The following is a 12,159-nucleotide window of genomic DNA, read 5'->3' as shown; positions in this document are numbered from 1 at the left end:
TGCTGATAATTAGACATAACCAGTCAGGAGTCTTTGTAATATTCTGCATGTTGGAGAGAGGGCAGGATCAGCAGCCATGAGCGAGGCAGGATCAGGAGCAGGATCAGCCTGAGCCGAGCGGCAGGATGACTGATCTACACATCATCTTGCATCCCAAATAACTGCTCATTGTGTTATCAAGATAAGCGACTCCGAGCATCTTGCTTAGGCCCGTCTCTTCGAATAGGGCACACTTTCCTCTGTGGACTATATTAAAGGGTTTCTATGCCCCTCTTTGACCCCCACGTCCCTGTCCCTCCTTTCTGCCTCTGTCCTTAGAACAGTCCCCAGCTGGGCGGCGCCAGCACGCCTCCGGCCCAGCCCCAAGCTCCACCCACCAACTACCTCCATAAAGAACCTCCACTCGGCCGCCCCATCCCCATATAATCACCCAGTTCCCCAGACCCTTCGGCCCAGGGCAGGCAGTGGACGGCAGATACCCATTACTGGGTCAACCCCTCCAGTACAACCCTGCCATCAGGCCTCCGCTGATCCACGGCACACACCACATGATCCCCAACCACCACCACGTGAGTCCTCAGAACACACACTTGACAAAGAAGGTTTTTTCGTACGACAAATGTGCCAAATCTGTGACGTGAAAATGTAAGATTAAAAGATGAAAAAGTAGACAATAAAAGCTCAGTCCAGTCAACATGTCTGCCTCCTTTTCCTTTTCCCTCAGGGCCCAATGGGAATCCCGGCATCATGGGGGGCGAGGGAGGAGACCACCGCCTAGGAAGTCATTATCATCAGATCTTAGTGTAGGTGACCCAGGTAATAGAGAGGAGAGACCATGACCCTTGGGACGAGCGAGACCATGACCTTGGGACGAGCGAGACCATGACCCTTGGGACGAGCGAGACCATGACCCTTGGGACGAGCGAGACCATGAACCCTTGGGACGAGCGAGACCATGACCCTTGGACGAGCGAGACCATGACCTTGGACGAGCGAGACCATGACCCTTGGGACGAGCGAGACCATGACCCTTGGGACGAGCGAGACCATGACCTGGGACGAGCGAGACCATGACCCTTGGGACGAGCGAGACCATGCCTGGACAGCGAACCATGACCGGGACGAGCGAGACCATGACCCTTGGACGAGCGAGACCATGACCCTTGGGACGAGCGAGACCATGACCCTTGGGACGAGCGAGACCATGACCCTTGGGACGACGCGAGAACCATGACCCTTGGGACGAGCGAGACCATGACCCTTGGGACGAGCGAGACCCATGACCTTGGGACGAGCGAGACCATGACCGGGGACGAGCGAGACCATGACCCTTGGGAGACGAGACATGACCCTTGGACGAGCGAGACCATGACCTTGGGACGAGCGAGACCAAGAAGAATTTATAGACTAGGCAGAATTCACACTGGCCTAAATACATAAACTGGTGTACCTAGGTTTTAGGGATATAATGATCCTCTCACATACTGGATTGGATCCAACAGCAAGATTTTATTTTAGAAGGAAAAATTATCCTTATTGAAATCACTCTCTAGTAGTGTTCATTGGTCCACAATTACTCCCCAAAACAGCAACCTAAATGTCATCCCTGTTGCCACTAGAATGATCAGCTTCTGTTGGTCTCCATGCAGTAGTGGTAAAAGATCATGTTGTCAATAACTGACCTGGTGAATCAATCAATTCTCTCTCTGCAGTGAACAGTGGAGTCCTGGAGGTGCTGGAGCTACCAAGAGGGCATCAGTCGTACGGAGGCAGACTCTCTCCTGGGGGAACTATACAGAGGAGGGGCCATGATCAGTGGTTGTCTGAGACCAACAGCACAACACCAGAACCAGTCTGGTGAAACCCTGCTGAAGCACTGTGGGGCTGGGGGGGACGGTAAAAACGGTGACACAACACTGACACTACTTCCTGTTCCAACACCCCAGTAGTAACCATAACGACCTGGCGTCCACCTACACCATCCTGGCTGTGTTTCCTCCCAGGTACGCAGCTCAGAACGCCTTGCTCAGACACAGTGGCCCTGCCGGCCTGGCCCCTCCTTACACAACGTTAAACTGAGACTAGCAAGAGACACTCTGAGTTTCACAACCTGGAGAGGACCAGCTCTCAATAGCAGGGTGGGGTGCTGTAGCCAGCCAACCAGGAGAGGACCACCTCTCAATAGCAGGGTGGGGTGCTGTAGCCAGCCAACCAGGAGAGGACCACCTCTCAATAGCAGGGTGGGGTGATATGTTACTAGGGCCCCTGAGAGGTTGTTCTAGGTCTCCCACGGGGTGCTATGAGGGGCTGCCTGTCACGGGCCCTCGCCATGGCCCCTCCACTCCACTGCTGCCATTGGCCAACCAACCAGACACCCCTCTTCTGCAAGCATCACTCACTAGTCCTCCACTTCCACCGGACTGACAGACAGACTGATGGAGTATCACTCGGTTGGCATTATCTAACAGCTTTTTCACTTGAGTTGTAGAGGCTTTCTGGAAATGCCTTTAGAACGTTCTCTATTTTTTGAGATGAAAATGTGTAAAAGGATCTGACAACACACCAATGTTGAAACACAAAGACACAGACAGAAAAACAAGCTTGAAGTTCCAAAAGTGTCATATTTTATTTGCAGACAGAACATGGTAAAGGAGCAGCATGTTTTATTTTATTTTGTTTTATGTTTGTTAAAAGCTGCAGTCATAGAACACCAAAAGCAGGGTTGTATCTCATTCATTACAAGAGGATAATATACCAAGTGTTCTCATTGGAGAAGAGTGTCTCTCTTTTGGCGCGGATTCTGATTGAGATCTGCACAGGATAACTCCAGATTTAGTTTAAAATGTCCCATTGACGTAAAAGCTTTATTTACACGAAAACCTGAGTTGTGCTGGTGTATAATATCAGTTAGTATTCGGCCCTTAGAGTCAGTCTCCTGTTAGTCAGTTGGTATGCTACTAAAACAGCAGATTAGAGTCTTTCTAGAACAAGGTTGTGTCCAAAATGGCACCCTATTTCCTATATAGGGCACTACTTAGGTCTCATAGGGCTATGGTTTTATGAGCCCTATGGGACCTGGTCTAAAGTAGTGCACTATCTAGAAAATAGGGTTCTGTTTGGGACTTAGCCCAACAGAATGTTCTTTTTGTGCCTTCTAACTGGACTCTGGTGCCCTGTCTTCCTCTCCAAACCCCTAAAGACAAGACACCCCATCCAATTCCATTTTTGTTATAACTCTGACCCACCAATTTCATTCACAATAAATCATCACTGATATGGTAGCTAAATTATTCTCACTTTTTCTACACAGTAAATGTATCTTTTGCACTGGCACAAAGGAGAAATGTTTGTTTTGATAGTGGTTTTGAAGGTAAAAGATGAGAACCTTGGTGCATTCTTGATGGTTTATTCTATTGAGCTTTTCTAAAATGAATGGCCTTCTCAACCAACCTCCTCCAACCCTCCTGCTTCAGTCCACCAATTCCTGCTAACGTATCAAAAGTAGTGCACTATATAGGGTGGACCAGGCCAAATTCCTTTCATGTTTAGTTTCGTTTTACCATTGTATCCTATCAGAAGGTCACTGGAAAGTGTGCATTATTCACAACACACCCCTAACCCATCATACCCAAACAAATGTCTATTAATATGGTTGTTGATGGTGGATTCAGGAGAGATTTAAGATGGTTGTTGATGGGGATTCAGGAGAGATTTTAAGATGGTTGTTAATGGTGGATTCAGGAGAGATTTAAGATGGTTGTTGATGGTGGATTCAGGAGAGTGTACAGTCTGCTGGTGCAAGAATGTTTTTATTTCTGTTTGAAAACAATAAATGTTTACACAAATTAATGTGCTTTGTCATTTCAACACATTCTTGTATTTGACAAAATATGAGATTTCTTCTGCTGGCGTCATTACACCAAGGACATACAGGTAACTGCAACATACAGCTTCAATGCACCTTGGCATAGATTATACAAGTGTCGAACTCTGTCAGAGGGCTGCCACACCATTATCACAACATCATCTGGTGTTTTTGTTGATGGTGGAAAATGCTGTTTTCATTCACTTCTCCAGAATCTCCCATAAGTGTTCCAATTTGTTGTGATTCTGGTGCAGACGGCCATGGCATATGGTTTTAGATCGTTTTCTGCTCATCAAGCCATTCCGTGACCACTTGTGCATTGGGACATTGTCTCCTATGGAGGCATAGCCATGGTTACCAAAAAATGGCCTACCGCATTTTTCTACATGTTACATGACGGGATGTAAATTGAACCACACCTGTGTGAAGCACCAGCTTTCAATATACTTTGTATCCTCATTTACTCTAAAGGGTTTTCATTATTTTGGCAGTTAACTGTAATAATTTATATTAGCTACAGTAATTGTGTTCTTGTATAAACATTGATTTACAACGGTTTGTTCTCCATCGGATATCATCATCAACGTAAATATAAAAGCCCCAGAGAAACTCTACCTTCAATATTGTGGTGTTCATCCTTACAAGGAAATCTTGATATATTTTGTTTATTGTGCCGATGTATAACCGAATTTCAAGGTTAGAGCGACGTGCCACTGGTGACCTTGTTTTATTGCATTTTCACTACCAATGGCGGAGAGGCAGAGGCTCAATCGCAGGAAAATCTGCTTCCTCCAGTAGGATGCGTATGTTCATATGTTTCGGCGCCATCAAAGCAAATATAATTTATAATTATATCAACAACAAATTATACACTAGCTACAAGTTACAGAAACTAAACCAACAACTACACAACTGAAATTGGAATACTATTTTTAACCTATTTGTCGAAAAAAATGATGCTAGCGAGACCATTTTTTTTTGAGCATCTGATGGCCTAACGTGGTTGAGTGATGAACATGAACTTCTCTGGTCCACCTGTACTGTCAAATCTCTCCACATAAACATCTGTTAATGGACCAGCGGTTTCAGTAAACAAGTAGTTTTTATTACCAGTTTCATATTGGCAGGCTTTGATAGTCTCATACGCGTAGTGTTTTTTATATGCATGCGATCTCCTCGTACAATTAATCAGTCAGTGATTCACACGATGTCTGACGAGAAGGAAAAAATTGTTTATAAACTATGTCAAGCAAATCGGGCATTTATCAGCTCATTGTTTATGGATGTACATCTTTAATGAATTGAGGAAAACAGGCTACAAGTTAACTTTGCTGTTATTCTGTCTGCAGACTAGGTCGTGATTGTTTAGTCGTAGCTAGCTGGCTAGCATAGCAAACAAGAGAGCATAAGTTATGGCAACGGACATAAGACCGAACGATGAAAAAATAATATGGGTGGGCTGGTCGTCATGCTCTAGCAATGCCATAGAAATATGAGAATGAGTTATGAATTCGCTTATATAAATGAAAATAAAAACGAAACAAATTTAATTTCTACCTTCAATTATGTGTCTTAGTATTGTTTTATTTGGCAGCTGTGTTACGCGGATAAAACAGCTTAAACAAACGCAACGGATAAACCGTTATTCCTGGTGCGGAGGTGGTGACTGTGTGTAGTTGCTATCGGAGGCGTTCTTACGCTATCCTTACTTTTCACCATCCACCAAGAACGGATAGGCGGGGGAGCTAGACAGCCCGCGGTGCCGCGTTGGCGGAGGACACCTGTATTATCTTTGTTATGCAGCGTTCAAAAAACAACTGGGAACTGCTGACTTCAGTGCGTTTAAAACAAGATCACTGCCTCAATGATTTGAACCCTCGTATTTTTCAGAGTTCCCAGTTGTTTTGAACTCGGCATCAGTATATCGATAATTATTGAGTAGACTGCAGTCTAGTATCGGCGTATCCATCTGAAATCCATAAAGCAAAATGCTAAACGGAACCTTAGATTCTGCGCATTCTACTCCGATCCACAGCGAACCCGACAACAGGTAAACCGCGTTTTGGTTTTATATTTCATGGCAGTCCGACATATACTCATCTCGCTCTGATTTGAAATTAGTGTTGTTTAAACTGAAACGGGTAATTCCTACTTCATGCTGATAGATCCCAGATTTTCCTGCTAAAGTTTATGGCAATGAATTTAGGGTGCGTTGCGTTAAATCCTCTGCTAATCTACTCCGATTCGAGCACTCTCGTCTGAGTGTGCACGAACGAACGCTCCACACCAGTTAACCTATGACCGGGTGTCATCAACGTCGGCTAAAAATTTTTTGCCAGCAGCACAAGTTACCAGTCACCAACATGCTTCTAGATAACTGACAACAGGCCTAACCAGCTTCTGCTAAGCGTGAGTAAAACGGTCAGAGTAAAAACGGTCAGAGTTGAGGCGTTCTCCTAATTCTTGCTCTGGACTAGCTAGCTAACTTTAGCCAGTTAAGCTTGGTGTTTGACTGCCATTGTGAGGTCAGGAACGCCTGGAATTCAACCCTATCCTGACAGAGCGTCCACTGCGCGCCTGAACGGCAAGCGCAGAGAGCGAAACGCTTGGATTTACCAACGGCCCCAGAGGCTATTCTCAGACATTCCAGGTATCTTGAACACCACCCTTAAATTCATTCAAGAGTAAGTTTTTTGGTTATTGTTTTAACATCCACAGCATTTTAGAATCAGTTCCCAAAGAGAATACATTTAAGAATAAGATACGGTTTACATCTGAATTATTTGCATCGTTTTAGTGATAGATAGGCTAACCTCCACCAGACCATGGTTTATTTACATGACCATTCATTCTAGGTGATATGCACTCTCAGAGGAGAACAGGACAGTCGTGGTCTCTGGTGTTACCAGACACACCTGTCCGCGATCCGATGGCAGACAAGCTGGTTATTCACTTCCAGAGCTCCAGACCACGGAGGAGAATGTAGAAAACGTCAAGTACCCGACAGCTCAAGGGGGTGGCTTTTGTTACATTTTGGAAAACACCAGAGTAACAGAAATACTGTAACAAAACATTGTTCTAGCTGGGATGTAGTTTGATTACATATTATGCCTATAGATCATAACAACATGTATTCTGTAACAGATGCTGAGATGGTTAATCAGAAAGAAACAGATCATGTGTGACAAGGAGTTCCCTCAAGACTAATACCCTATCACTGTGTACAAATTCACCAAGACGGAAGTACCAGTCAGGCAATCCAATCAAATCAACAGTAAATCATACAGTAAAGTTTCTATTCCTGCATGGAAGGAACAGTACACACAGTACACATACTGACTTGATCCTATATTTCATTCATGTCCATAGTGTTGTTCTACATTGAACGCTAAAGTGGACCTGTCAATCTTCGGTGACGAGGAAAACAGCAGTGAGCGTTCCAGAGTCTGCAGTCTGCCTCACAGAATCAGTGAGGATACTCGCCTTCTACTCAGCCAGGAGGGTAAAGCTTCCAGTGGAAACCCTTCCTTGCCGTCAGGCCCTGAGAAGAGAGCCTGCGCTCAGCCGGGCCACTGCCAGCGCAGCAGTCCACCCAGGGGAGAAGCACAGGGCTTCCATCGAGCTCTGGTTACTCCCGACCTCAAGTGGCAGCAGGGAATGGGGTATTCCCAGGTCAGCAGCAGTCCATGCCTGGGAAAAGCACAGAGCTCCATCTCCATCAAGCCATGATCATACCTGAGCTCTGTGGTAGTAGAGTAAGGTCTTCCAGGGTCAGATCTGGTGATGGTGCGAGGTGGACTTGCCGGTTGTCAGCAGTTACACCTGGGAGAAGAAGAACGGGTGCAGCTCCCTCAAGCCCTGAATTTGTTCAACTTCTTGTCTGTCTGAAGTTGTGTGTGGGTGTTGTGTGTGCTTCTACAATAAATCATCCTTGGAAAGACACCGCAGGGCAGCTCATCAAGCTCTGATCCATCTCGAGCCTCCATGATCAGGAGTGGGAATCCAGGTTGTCACGGCAGCAGTCACACATTAGAAGAATACATCGCTCCGTCAAGCCAGATTCCCATCTCCGTCAACCATGATCCCGATCTCCGTCAAGCCCAGTGCGCAGCAGGGGACTTCAAGGTCAGCTCAGGTGGTGATGTTGACTGGAAGAGGAGTCCACGTGGGTGGACCACAACATATTTCTTTTACATTCAGAGATTTTCGTAAAGACCAGTTTGACCATGTTTAGGAACCCACAGTGTGTCAGCTCCGGGTGGTTTTGGGGTGTGGGTGTGTTTCGGTTGGCGATGACAATGATATGGCCGACCTGACTCTGATATCGCTGAGAGGGAGGACGCGAACAGCAAGGGTCCTCTCTGAAAGTCCAAACTGACCATATCAAGGCTGCTGATTTGGTCGCTCGTTTGGCAGTCATACCCTGAGTAATCACACACTATAAGACTATAGAAGCAGGACCCGTGCCGTTGAGAGGAAAGAGGCTGCTCTAAATCTGTGCCGAGGTAAACCACCTTTATGAAGACGCTTCTGGTACGTGCAGAAGGAGTTTAGTGTCCGGCGCATCGGTCCCTCTATGTCCAGTCATCCTTTTACTGAGTGTGTGAAGCATAGAATGATCGCTGGAATAAAGAGGCGTGTTGTAGTGGTAGTCAGAATGGGATCATTTTACCATTCTGCAATACAGCTAGTGCACAACAGCTTTTTGCACTTGGGTATATTTGATAAGGCTGTGTAGCTATTCAAGAGATTTGCTGTGCACAAATGTATTTTCTGTCGGTGATGTCGTTGGTTGACTGTAGTGTAGCTGGAAAGTAGTATTGGTGTTATTTAGCTGTTGCCCAAACAAGGAGCTGTTTTGTGTCAAAGTAGCCATGAAGGCATAACTAGATAAATAAGACTAGAAACTCACATGTTAAAGGAGTACACTCAAGCCTTTGTCCCCAATATATACACCATTGTTCCCATTAAATCAATTTTTCCTTATCTGTTGTGTCCTGACTGTCGATCACCTGTGAGTTTATTTGTGTGGTATAACCCACCTGATCAGCTGAGATCCAATGCATGGAGGACAATTCTCTAACTCATGTCTATTTCATACGGACAATCATTCTCTGTCTCCGCCACTGATTAACTAAGTACTTAAGTACCAGTGCCCCAAAAAAAGTTTGGACACGCCTATTTCTAACGATTGTTAGAATAATAGTTGAAGACATTCAAAACTATGAAATAGACACATATAGAACAATGTAGTAACCAAACATGTGTTAAACAAAAATCAAATATATTCATTTAATGGTTTGAGTTTTCTCAAAGTAACCTGCACCGCCCGGTCGCTGTTGTAAATAGAGAACTTGTTCTAACTAGTCTACCTGGTTAAAAAAGGTGAAATAAACTTTTTATTTATTTTTTATTTTTACCTCTGATTGACAGCTTTCTGCACAATTCTTGCGCATTCTCTCAAACAAGGTTAATGAGGTGGAATGCATTTCAATTAACAGGTGTTTCCTGAGTTTAAATGTGTAATTGTGGAATTTCTGTCCTTTCGTAATGCGTTTGAAGCGCACTCAAGTTGTGCTTGACAAGGTAGGGGTGGTAGTACAGAAGATTCCCTATTTGGTTTAGCTAACCAAGTCCATATTATTGCAAGAACAGCCCAAATAAACAAAACTATGAAACGACCGTGGCATCATCTACTTATAAGACATGGAAGGGATGTCCAAGTTCTGGAAATGTAAGAACTTTTGAAAGTTTCAGCTGCAAAAGACCATCAATGGTATAGGACTCGCTTTACGAAGACCGCCACAGGAAGGAAGACCCAGAGTTCCCTCTGCTGCAGAGAGGAATATAGTCTTGATTTACAGTAACTGCCACCTCAGATTGGCAGCCAAATAAATGCTCACAGACTTCAAGTATCAGAGATCAACTGATCTTCTGTTAACAGTCGACTGTTAGAGGGTTGAATCAGGCCTTTCATGGTCGAATTGCTGCAAAGAAACCACTAAGAGAAGAGACTTGCTTGGGCCCAACGAAACATGAGCAATAGACATTAGACCCGTGGGAAATCTGTAATTGGTCTGATGAGTTCCAAAATTTGAGATTTTTGGTTCCAACCGCCGTGTCTTTCTGAGACGCAGAGTAGGTGAACAGATGATCTCTGCCATGTGTGGTTCCCACTGGTGAAGTGTGGAGGAGTGACGGTTGGGGTGCTTTTACTGGTGACACGTCAGTGATTTATTTAGGAATTCATGGCAGCACTTAACCAAGCATGGCTACACAGCATTCTGCTAGCGATGCGCCATCCCATCTGGTTTTCACTTAGTGGGCCTATCATTTTATTTTCAGCTAAGGCCAATGGCCCCACACACCTGCAGGCTGGTAGGGCTATTTGAAACAGAAGGAGAGTGATGGAGTGCTGCATCAGATGACCTGGCCTCCACAACCACCCGATGTCACGGAGTTTAATTGGTTTGGGATGAGTGGGACCGCAAGTGAAGGAACAGCAGCCAACAAGTGCTCAGCATATGTTGGGAACTCCTTAAGATCTGTTGGACAAGCATTCCATGTGAAGCTGGTTGAGAGAATGCAAGAAATGTGGCAGAAGCTGTCACCAAGGCAAAGGGTGGCTACTATTGAAGAATCTAAAAATATACTGTTTGATTTGTTAAACAACTTTTTTCTGCTTACTTACAATGATTTCCATATGTAATTTTTTTTCATAGTGTTGATGTCTTACTATTATTCTACAATGTAGAAAATAGTAAAAATGTAAAAGAATCCTTGCAATGAGTAGGTGTGATCCAAACTTTTTGACTGGTACTCGTTGTAGTGTATCTAAGTGCCAATATCTCCCGTCCCAATCTATAAACTATTGCACAGTGCGATTCGGAAGTATTCAGACCCCTTGACTTTTTCCATATTTTGTTACGTTACAGCCTTATTCTAACAATGGATTCTTTTTTTTTTTTTTATCGTCTCTACACACAATACCCCATAATGACATCACCATATCCTCCTAATGAAAAGCAAAAACCGGTTTTGTAGAAATACCATTTAATAACTATCAAACCCTTGTACATCCGTACTTTGTTGAAGAACTTTTCGGCAGCGATTATAGCCTTTTGGTAGATGCTACAAGCTTGGCACAGCACAGTTCAGACACTGTGTCCGAAGCAAACTCTGCATGTCTTGTCTGTGTGCGCTTAGGGTCGTTGGTCCTGTTGGAGGTGAACTTTCGCCTTCAGTCTGAGATCCTGACTGTCTGGAGCAAGTTTGTCATCAGGATCTCTCTGTACTTTGCTCCGTCTGCTTCCCTGGGATCGCTGACTAGTGCTCCAGTCGCCGTGTCGGTGAGAAAGCATCTGCACCACCATGGGGCTTCACCCGTATAGAATTGGTGCCAAGTTTTCTCCAGAGTGGCGCTTTGGCATTCCAGGCCAAATAGTTCAATCTTGGTTTAATCAAACTCAGAACGAATTTGTTTTCTCATGGTCCTGAAGTCCTTTAGTTGCCTGTTTGGCAAACCAATGGCGAGCGCGTGCGGTTGACTTATTTCTGGGGGACCGGTGATCGGTTCGCCATGCATTAACATTTCAGATGCACGATGTGCTTTTTATCTGAGGAGTGGCTTCCGTCTGGCCACTTCTACATAGAGCTTGTCCTTCTGGCAAGGTTCTCTCATCTCCACAGAGGACCTCTGGAGCGCTTTCAGTGGTGACCATCGGTTTTCCTTGGTCACCTCCTACCAAGGCCCTTCTCCCCCCGATTGCTCATTTGGCCGGCGACCAGCTCTAGATGAGGCCACGGTGTTTGGGACATCAATGCCTGCGAAATGTTTTGGTATGCTTCCAGATCTGTGCCTCGACACAATCCTGTCTCGGAAGCTCTACGGGCATTCCTGCGACCTCATGGCTTGGTGTTTTGCTCTGACATGCACTGTCAACGGTGGGAGCTTGTATAGACAGTGTGTGCCTTTTTCAAATCATGGTCCAATCAATTGAATTTCTCACAGTGACTCCAATCAAGTTGTATTAAACCATCTCAAGGATAATCACGTGGAAACAGGATCACCTGACTCATTTCAAGTCTCATAGCAAAGGCCTTATGTAATAAATAAGGATATTAAAGTTGTTTTTTTTTAATATAAATTTGCGCACATTTCTAAAAAACCTGTTTTTTGCTGTGTCATTATGGGTTGTTGTGTGTAGATTGATAAAATGAAAATGTTGTATTTCATCAATTTTATATGGCTGTAATGTAACAAAACGTGGAAAAGGTCAAGGGGTCATGAAATA

General features: G+C 44.7%; 1 pseudogene; it reads left to right on the top strand.

Annotated features, from left to right (window-relative positions):
- Nucleotides 1–12,159, top strand: part of LOC112075824 (R3H domain-containing protein 1-like) — a 42,594-nt pseudogene that overhangs the window by 18,274 nt on the left and 12,161 nt on the right.

Source organism: Salvelinus sp. IW2-2015, unplaced genomic scaffold (genome assembly GCF_002910315.2).
Source record: "Salvelinus sp. IW2-2015 unplaced genomic scaffold, ASM291031v2 Un_scaffold3424, whole genome shotgun sequence".
Taxonomy (NCBI): Eukaryota; Metazoa; Chordata; class Actinopteri; order Salmoniformes; family Salmonidae; genus Salvelinus; species Salvelinus sp. IW2-2015.
This window is presented reverse-complemented; position numbering and strand designations above follow the sequence as displayed.